We start from the raw sequence: 10,032 nt of genomic DNA on the forward strand, positions 1-10,032 counted from the left end.
ATGAGGCCAATATTTCCATGATAGCAAAATCAGACAAATATAGTTCATAAAATAAAAGATATAAACCATATGATTAGTAAGCACAGAATTTAAAAGCCTTAATACAATGGAAATGGAAATTCAGAATATACACCAGTATCAAATGGAGTTTCTTAGAACTTTTCTATACAAACTTTTGATTTTGGATCAATATCAAAATTTATCAACCATATTAATGATGTAATATGTTAATAATCTACTATATTGGTAGACCACAAAGAAATTGACTTTTATTATCAACTGGTAGAGGAAAGAGCATTTGACAAAATTCATCACTTTAGGGGCTGGAGAGATGACTCAGCAGTTAAGAGCATTGGCTACTCTTGTAGAGGATGTGAATTCGATTCCCAGCACCCATATGGTGGCTAACAACCATCTGAAACTCCATTTCTAAAGGAATCTGACACCCTCTTCTGACCTTCACCAGCATTGCACAACAGGTACACTTAAATGCAGGCAGGCGATACATTCATACACATAAAATTAAAATAATAAATAGAATATTTTTTAAACTCTTTAAAAAGTCATCACTTCAAATCTTTCCAGAAACTAAAAATTCAAAGGAAAGTCCTTAGCTTCATAAAGAGCACCTGTTTTAAGTTATACTTAAAAGCAGAGCTCTGAGAACTTTCCCAAAAATAAGAATAAGGTAAGGATAGTCCCCTCACCACTGTTACTGAGACACCAGGTACTTTGGGCTATCTTTTCCTATTATTCTGTTCCTGTGCTGGAAGATGGGAATATATTAGATGGCAATTGAGAGAGTTAGAAGGTATTCTAGATCCCAAGAAGGGCCCTGCTCTTCCACAGCAGAGTTGAGGCCCATGGGAAGAGAAGCATCAGAAACCCTCTTTCCACCGGGGAATTGCAAAGCAGGAGTCTGTGTCTCATTTTCCAAGCACAGCTGCGGACTTCTTTCAGAGATCTTCCAGGCCTCTTCTCCCCGGACATGGGCAACTCAGTGAAATGAAGCAAGCCTTACTCAGTTCCAACCACACAGCTCTCCAGCAGGAGACCAGAAACAGAAGCCGCATCCAAAAGTGGAGCTGGAGGTTGAGGCTTCGAGGGTAGGCTGCATGGGCTAGGAAGATAGTTAAAATGTTAAAGAGCTCACAAGTGTGAGACTTGGAGTTGAGACACCCAGCACCCATATAAATGCTGAAGAGTCATGGCAGTCCCCTGCAATTCCAGTGCTCAAGAGGCCAACTTGGGAGATCCTGGAGCAATGTAGCTGGCCAGACTAGCTGTATCGGCACGCTCTGTATTCATCTGTGAGACCCTACCTTAATGAAGAGCAGGAATCAAGGAAGAGTCCCCGTGTCAGCCTTGGCTCTACACACACGTGAACATTCACACTCACATGAACACATGCACACAGGCATACATACTACATACATGTACATGAGGAAAAGAAGAGTAGGCTGCTCACTGAGAAGATCCCCAAATAAAACTAGAAGAGACATCCAATAGATGTGCAAACTACAGCACAGGAATACAACATAAAACAAGGCAGCGCGGCTCCTCCAAAGGACCTAACTCCCAACTACTAAATTCAAAGGGACCAAAATGGGTAAAACGCCAGATGAAGAATTCCAAAATTTACTTGTAAAAATGATCAACAACCTCAGAGGAATCAACAAACAGGTGCCTGAAGTAAGGAAATCAGTTGAGGACCTGGAGAAGAAAACTAACAGCATAGATGAGGGACTCAGCAATATGGGTGGAAAAAGCCAGCAACATTGTTGAGAAATTCAGCAAGGAAACTGAGATTAAAAAAAAAAAAAAAAAGAAAAGAAATGTTGGAAATAACTTAATGAATCCATTTTTAAAATGCAGTGGAAAGCATCACCAACAGAGTAGACCAAAAATGGAATGACTGTCAGGTATGAAGGACAAGGTCAAGAATATGCTGTATCTGATCATCAAACAAATAAGCAAGGCCACAGCTTCCAAGAACTCTGGGATAGGATTAAGAGACCAAACCCATGGGGTAGAAGTTGCTGAGGTTAAAGGCATGAGACTGGAGAAATGGCTCAGCGGTTAAGAGCACTGGCTGCTCTTACACAGAAACCCAGATTTGGTTCCCAGCACTCACGTGGCAGCTAACATCCATAAGCCCAATTCCAGGAGATCCAACACCCTCTACTAGCCTCCACCAGCACTGCACACACAGGTCCACTTATATATGTGCAGACAAAACACTTACACATATAAAACAAAAGTAAATTTAAAATTTTTAAAGATGTATTAATAGTAAAGGCATAGAAAATCTATTCAATAAAGTTGAATATATATGTGCAGACAAAACACACATATAAAACAAAAGTAAATTTAAATTTTTTAAAGATGTATTAATAGTAAAGGCATAGAAAATCTATTCAATAAAGTTGTAACAAAATTTCTCAAATCTAGGGAAAGAAATTGGTATCCTCCAAGCACAAGAAGCCTTTATAACCCAGAAGAGACGCAACTAGAGAAGAGCTTCTTCATGACACGTTGTAATCAAGATGCCGAAGTGAAAAATAAACTACAATCAGACTTTGTCATCAGAAAGCAGAGATGCCAATCATACAGATGAGAAAGCCGCCTCAAAGAGAGAGAAAGTGAGCTGCAGGTGAAAGGTAACTGCTGAGAGGGAAGGGTGTTACAGGCAGAGGGAACAACATGCACAAACACTAAAACCCTGAACCAGCCTGGGAGAGTTGGAATCTCATGCAGCTCTGCAGAAGGTGGGAGATGGGAAAGGGATGAGCCCTAAATGGCATGCTAGAGACTTTAAATTCCATTCTGAGAGTAAGAAATTCAGGGGCTATAATCAGGAGTTATTGTTCTTAGATCTGGATAGGAGCCAGACCCAGGCCGGAGGGAGAAGGCCAGTGAGAAAGCTATTTGAAATTGAGAATCTAGCAAAAAGGATGAGGAAAGAAGCAGAGAGAAGCTCCAGAGATTGGATGCCTGAGACTTGGTACCATCTGGCAGTGGATGAAGGAGGCCTCTGACTGAGCTCCAAGGAAAAGGAGCAACTTACCCAAGGTCACCTAGGAGATCAGAGCTGAAATGATTAGCAGAACAGAGCTCTTCTGGATCCCAGCAGGACCAAGTGCATTTCCTGTGGTTTATAGATCCCTGGGCTCTGAAGGTAGGTGCAAATCAGTATGCATATTCAGTTTCTACCCCTGGACTGCCTAAGAGATCATTCAGTGGATAGAACTGAGTTTGACACCCATATTAAAAGCCACAAGTGTGCCAGTGTGGTGATTTGAATGAAAATGTTCCACATAGGCTCCAAGTATTTGGACATTTTGTCCCTAGATGGTGGCACTGTTTTGGGAGGTCTCAGAAGGTGTGGCTCTCCTGGAGGAGGCAGGTCACTGGGGGTGGGCTTAGAGAGTTCTTAAGCCTTGCTGGATCTCCAGTTGCTCTCTTGCTTCCTGTGCCTGTTGGACGATGTAGAGCTTAGCTTCTGCTCCTTCTCCAGCCACCTCTGCCGCCATGCCTCCCTGCCATGATGGGCTGTAATTAATTCCCCTGGAACACGCTCACAGAAACTCTTCCTTCTATAAGTTGCTTTGGTCACTGTTTCCATCACAGCAACAGAAAAGTAACTAATACAGTAATTGAAACCAGAGAGTGGGCTATTGACTGTGAAGAATCTGACCATGTGGGGTTTTGAAAAAATGTGGAAGACTTTGGAAGGTTGGGCTAAAAAAGTGGTTGATTGCTGTAAGGGGAGCTTAACAGGCTGTTCTAGTAGGTACCTGGAAGAAAGAAGTGCTGAGAACAATGTAGTTCCAAAGAGAAATAAGGACTTAAGCAGCACTTGGGATATTTTTGGCAGAGTCTGGCTGGAGTCTGCCCCAACCAAAACGCTTGCCTGAGGCTAAGTTGAAAAGCAATGGACTAATTTCTTTGGCAGAAGAAATTTTAAGATAGCCTAATGTAGAAATAGAGGTGTGGCCATTAGTGCTGAATATTATGCAGATCTACAGCGAAAAAGAGCAAATGGGGCAGAAAGAAATACAGTTTGGATTGAAAAAGAGCATTACGAAGATAAATGTTGGGCTGGGCATGGTGGTGCATGTCTTTAGTCCCAGCACTTGGGAGGCAGCGGCAGGAGGATCTGTGTGAGTTCAAGGTCAGCCTGGTCTACACAGTGAGTTCTGGTCAGCTGGGACTACAGGGAGACCCTGTCTCAAAAAGACAAAAAAAAAGAAGATAAATGTTGGAGCCTTGGCCTGTGCTGGAGAGGATCACTTTGATAAAGAGATTAAAGTGATTAAGGAGGGGCTTAGAGATTCAAACTCAAACAATGGGGGAGAGCGCCTCCAGGGCAAGACCACACCCAGTTAAGCCTCCAACTTGTGAAAGGAAAATGCTGCCGGGACCACAGAAGAGAAAAGCTTCTAAAATGGAGAAAGACTGCTGGGGCCCAGAGGTGGGGACTCTGGAAGGAAGAGATTTCCTGGAACCAGTCCCACAAAAAAAGAGCCTGTTGAATAAGAGCTCCACCACCCTGAGCCTCCAAAATCAGAGCCCTGGCTGTTCTTGGAGGAGAGCAACCTGGGCTGAGCAGAGGCTGCCATACCTGAGCAAGGGCTGCAGTGGTAAGGAAGCTGATGAATAGGCTGGGGGTCCTTGTTAGGGGATCAAAGACTACTAGATGGCAGAGCAAACAAGCACTTGGGGAGCCAGACCCAACATGTTTGGGGATTACTCACAGTCAGAACAGAACAACACCAGAGAACAAGAGTGGTGCATCTGTGTACCCAGCTATGGGGAGCTGCAGATGGACATTGGAGACCAAGAAAGTGAGAGAAGGGGGAAGAAGTTAGTGACTATGGAAACAAGGAATGGATGACTTACAAAAGCAGTATAAACTATAAAGCCTCTTAGATGAAAGGTGAAACTCACTCCCCATCATCGCTCCCCATCATCTGAGTTCTTGAGAAGCAGTGGGATACGGTGAAAACTGCCTGGGGTATGGAACCACAGAAATTCATCCCCGCCGCATAAAAGTGCTTAGATCCTGCCCAGTCCTTTAATCTCCTTGAGACATGGTTTCCATCCATCCAAACCTATTATCCCCTTCTTCCCAGGCACATGATATACTTACATTTCCACCTTCCCTGGTAGTTGTAACTGACCAAATGACTAATTCTCCCCCATGGAATCAGAGCAGAAGGAATTGTGCCGCTTATGAGGTGAGAGATTTAAGAGGAAGACATGCCTTCTCTGAGCTCTTTTCCCTCCCAAGATTGAGTGAAGGTTGGGACTCAAGAATAGCAAATCCTGAGTGGCAGTGGTAAAGCACTTGCTCAGCATGTATAAGGCCCTGGGTTTGACTCTCAGCAACACACACACACACACACACACACACACACACACACACACACACCAGAACCTTAAGATGAAAGAAGCCTAGATCCCTGGAATGATTATATAAAAAGACATTCACCCTGACCTGCTAAGACACAAATGAACTTCCACTAGCTTTATACCATGAACTTACGGATTCATGTTACAGAGTCTACTCTTTGCTAGTTAAGATCCTGAAGCTCACTTAGGGGTTTGTGTCCAGGGCATTTAGACTATGAAAAAGACCATCACCCTTCTCCATGAAGTACAAGTCAGAAGGATGGGACATCCTAAAAAGTTATTGATCAGCTTGCTCTCTATTTAAGACAGCTCAACTCCAGCAGGAAAACTCTCATTGTTATTTTTGACTTTTTCACTTGAAATATTGAAATCAGCCTAACGATAATGGGCCAATATTTAAAATTCCCTGAATTCCATTTCTTAAAACCATCTCCTATTTTGGACTCCCCTCCACCCCCAAAGAAACAGGGACAGATTCTTCTAGAGACAAGGTATTCTCTGTGTAATAAGCAAAATCTTGTCTCTGAGGCAATCTAAAGCCCTCCAGAACTGTATGCTTACGGATAGACAAGCACTCTAAATGGCTGAAGATTTGGCTCCTTTGGTAGTCTTTTTAAACATTTTTTTATGAGGGGGAGCAAATGTGCCACAGTGCTCAGGTAGAGGCCAGACGACAACTTGTGGGAGTCAGTTCAGTCCTATCATGTGTGTTCTGGGGATTGAACTCAGGTCATCAGACTTGGCAGCAAGTGCCTTTTACACACTGAGCCATCTCACTGGCCCTCCAGAAGTTATTGACTTAAAAAAAAAAAAAAAAACCCTCAAAGTTCTTTGCATGTCACTGTCTTATTTCTTTACTACAGTCACTTTTAGCTTAAAAAGTAGAAAATACAGATAAGGAAAAAGAATGCTGCATCTAAATGAGAAACAGTACACAGATGCCTACCTCTCCTCCCACTCTCCTAAAATGATTCAAAAGATCAGATTAACTGGGCCTGATTCCAATACAGGGGGTGGCAAATCTTGGAATTATTTTTGTCACTGTCTTATTTCTTTACTACAGTCACTTTTAGCTTAAAAAGTAGAAAATACAGATAAGGAAAAAGAATGCTGCATCTAAATGAGAAACAGTACACATATGCCTACTTCTCCTCCCACTCTCCTAAAATGATTCAAAAGATCAGATTAACTGGGCCTGATTCCAATACAGGGGGTGGCAAATCTTGGAATTATTTTTCATATTATTCCATGATTCTAAGTCAACACTAGTTCTATATCTGTAACAGAATTTAATCCAAAGAGTTAACAATGGAGAGGGAAGAATACAGGCAAAGACACCAGGGTCCTAGATAAGTTCTAACCATGACTTCCTGTGACCTCTAGTGTGTCACCTTCTCAATCAAAAAATAAGAAAGTAGGGCTCAATTATTCTTGAATTTTCTACCAGCCCTATATGACTTAGGGTCCAGAAGGAACAGATGGAGCACCGAAATTGGGTAATTTAAGAGAGTATAATAAGAGACAACTTCCAAAGGTTTGGGCTAGAAGTAAGAAAACAACAGAAGCACACTGCACTAGGGTAGGCACTACCCCTGTCATGGGCGGAACAGCAGTTTACAAGGCGTGGAACCTAGAGACAGGTGTGGGAAAAGGGACTAGGCAAGAGGATGTGATACCAACCTCACTCTTCCCTTTCTCCAGGAAAATGCTGCCCTGCAGCCAAACCCAACAGAAAACTCCTCACGTGGTAAAGACTGAAGACTGAGACCAGCCACCCAGGCCACAGGGCAAGATGGGGAGAAGCACAGGCCCAGCTGGAGCAGCAAGTGAAAGAGGCCTAGCACAAGCCCACTATATCGTGAATACACTGTGGCCTGCCCTCTATCAGCTGTGCTCATAAGGGGCGTGCATGTGGTTTTTCTTCATTTCCTGTCAATTATACACTTGATTCAATCATCTGTGAACTCTTTGCTCCCAGTCTTGGATGAACTGGCAGTCTTATCACCGAGTTCACTAGAAGGCACCGTGCAGTGTAACTATAAAGACGATTAAAATTAGTGCACTCTTCACTGCCACAACAGAATACCACAGACTTGGTTCATGGTTCTGGAGACTAGGAAAGGTAAAACAGGTGCCAGCATCTGGCAAAGGATTTTTGTGGTGGTCATACACAGCATGAAGATAGGAAAGCACATGTGAGACAAAGAGAAACATGTTAAGCTCATCTTTTTACCAGGAGTGCATGCCTATCATGGCCACCCACTCCTATTGATAACTGGCATTAATCCTTTCACAGTACCAGAGCCCTCATGATCCTACACCTCTTAAAGGTCCCACATCTTAATACTGATTACATGGTGACTAAATTCAGAAAGGACATGCAAACCATAGCCAAGAATGAGCTGGGGCCTAGGAGACTTAAGTCTGGTGGCATCAGAGGTTGGGAACTCGTGGACAAACCATAGCCAAGAATGAGCTGGGACCTAGGAGACTTAAGTCTGGTGGCATCAGAGGTTGGGAATTCATGGACAATGCAGTGGCCTTCCCACTATTCTGTTTGCATCCTGGGCTGCTGCTGAGCTTCAGATTTTAGCAAGTTCCTGAGCCACAGGGACACTGGAGGCATTAAAGGAGAAGAACATCAGTTTTCCCAGTGTTGCTTACCATGAATACCTGCAGTGTCTGCTCACAGCTGCCAGCTAGCCACCCTGAACACAGGTCACCATTACAGAGGTTTGTCCCTGCATGCAGTAATTTATCGAACTGAGCTACTGAAAATGTGCCAAACTCCATACCCTGTGAACAGAGTGTGTGTCTTTCCCAGAATTCCTGGATCAGTCACAAATTGAGCAGATGTAGAACACAACAAAAACCAGCCATAAATTTCAAAATGTGGAAAATTCTCTGAGCACAATGCAACAGAACTGAAAATAAGCAGAAACAAAAGCTCTACTTAGAAATTCAAAAGGCATTCAGTTAAAATTTGATAACTATTCACTTAAAAAATAAATTCATGGGGCTGGAGAAATGGCTCAGCAGTTAAGAACACTGGCTGTTCTGGCAGAAGACCCAGGTTCAAATCCCAGCATCCACATGGCAGCTAATAACTGTCCGAAACTCCAGTTCCAGGGGATCTGACAGCCTCTTCTATCCTCCGCAGGCATTTCACAACACAGGTGTACTTACCTACATGCAGGCAATACACACAGACACATAAAATAAAAATAATAAAATATAAAAATAAATTCATTTCAGACTCTTTTACTTTAATGAGAATAGGAATTTTATATAGCAATCCTATTGGATTGGTGGGGGGTGGGGATCAGTCCTTACAAGAAAAAACACAGTCCTAAACACTGTTATTACTTTAAAAAAGAAATAATGAAAATAAATTCATTGTGAATTCAAGAAGTAGAAGAAAACCAGGCATGGTGGCGCAGGTCTTTAAGTCTAGCACTCGGGAGGCAGAGGCAGGCAGAGCTCTGCGAGATGGAGACCACCCTGGTCTATGTAGCAAGTTCCAGGCTAGCTGGGGCTATAAGGAGACTGTCTCAAAGTAGAAGGAAAAAATAACAAAACTAAAGAAAGGAGAAGGAATTTAATAAAGATATAGACTCCATTAGTGATCTGGAAAAGAATATAATCAATAAGTGGAAGTAGTAATAATAAAATATAAAGATAAAACCAGCACATTAAAAGAGGAAGTAACAGATGGTGGAAAATTAGAATTATAAAACAAGATTTAGTAGTGAATGTGATAAATTGGAAAATATGAAAAAATGATCTTGGAAATTATGTCACCAAGATTGACTCAAGAAAAGACCTCCTTTGGCTTTTTTATGGAATCAGAATTTCCAGGATTGGGTTTTTACCTAAAATTTCTACCAGCAAGCTCGTCACTGAGGCTGAGGAAACTTCAGGGAGGGAGGCTGTGCTGAGTGCTTTGCATCCATGAAGCCATTTCACCATCTCTGAAACCTTTGGAGTAGGTTGTTTTGACTTTCTTCAGCTCTGTTCAGTGGGGCAGTGTAACACCGAGAGGGGTTGACTTGCATAGGGTCACTCAACTGGAAAGTGACAGGGGTAGGATTTTGAACCAGGAGCTGCAGGGAGGTGGGAGTTGATTCTACAAAGGTGCCAGATAGTCAAGGAAAAATAGTATCCCCAGGTGGGCCAGAGTCAAGGTTGGGCATGCACTCAGGAGGTTGAAGCAGGAAGATCAGCAGTTTGTACCAGCCCTGGCCACATAACAAGACCCTGCCTGAAAAAAAGAGGAAGAAGAGAAAGTTTAAAAAAAATAATAATAAGTAAAGGTGCTCTTGGAATCCAGACTTCCTGAAGTGGCTTAGCCATCTGCCCACTTCCTTTCGATCATCTGTGAAGAAAAATTAGCACCACAGAGGAACACTGGCCTGGGCCACTGTGCCCTGTACTGGGACAGCTCCATCTCAGGCCATGACCGATGCGTGCGTGCGTGCGTGCCTCTGTGTGTGTGTGTGTGTGTGTGTGTGTGTGTGTGTGTGTGCCTGTCTGTGTGTGTGTGTGTGTGTGTGTGTGTGTGTGTGTGTGTGTGAGAGAGAGAGAGAGAGAGAGAGAGAGAGAGAGAGAGAGAGAGAG

Source organism: Nannospalax galili, unplaced genomic scaffold (genome assembly GCF_000622305.1).
Source record: "Nannospalax galili isolate Female #2095 unplaced genomic scaffold, S.galili_v1.0 scaffold28, whole genome shotgun sequence".
Classification (NCBI taxonomy): Eukaryota; Metazoa; Chordata; class Mammalia; order Rodentia; family Spalacidae; genus Nannospalax; species Nannospalax galili.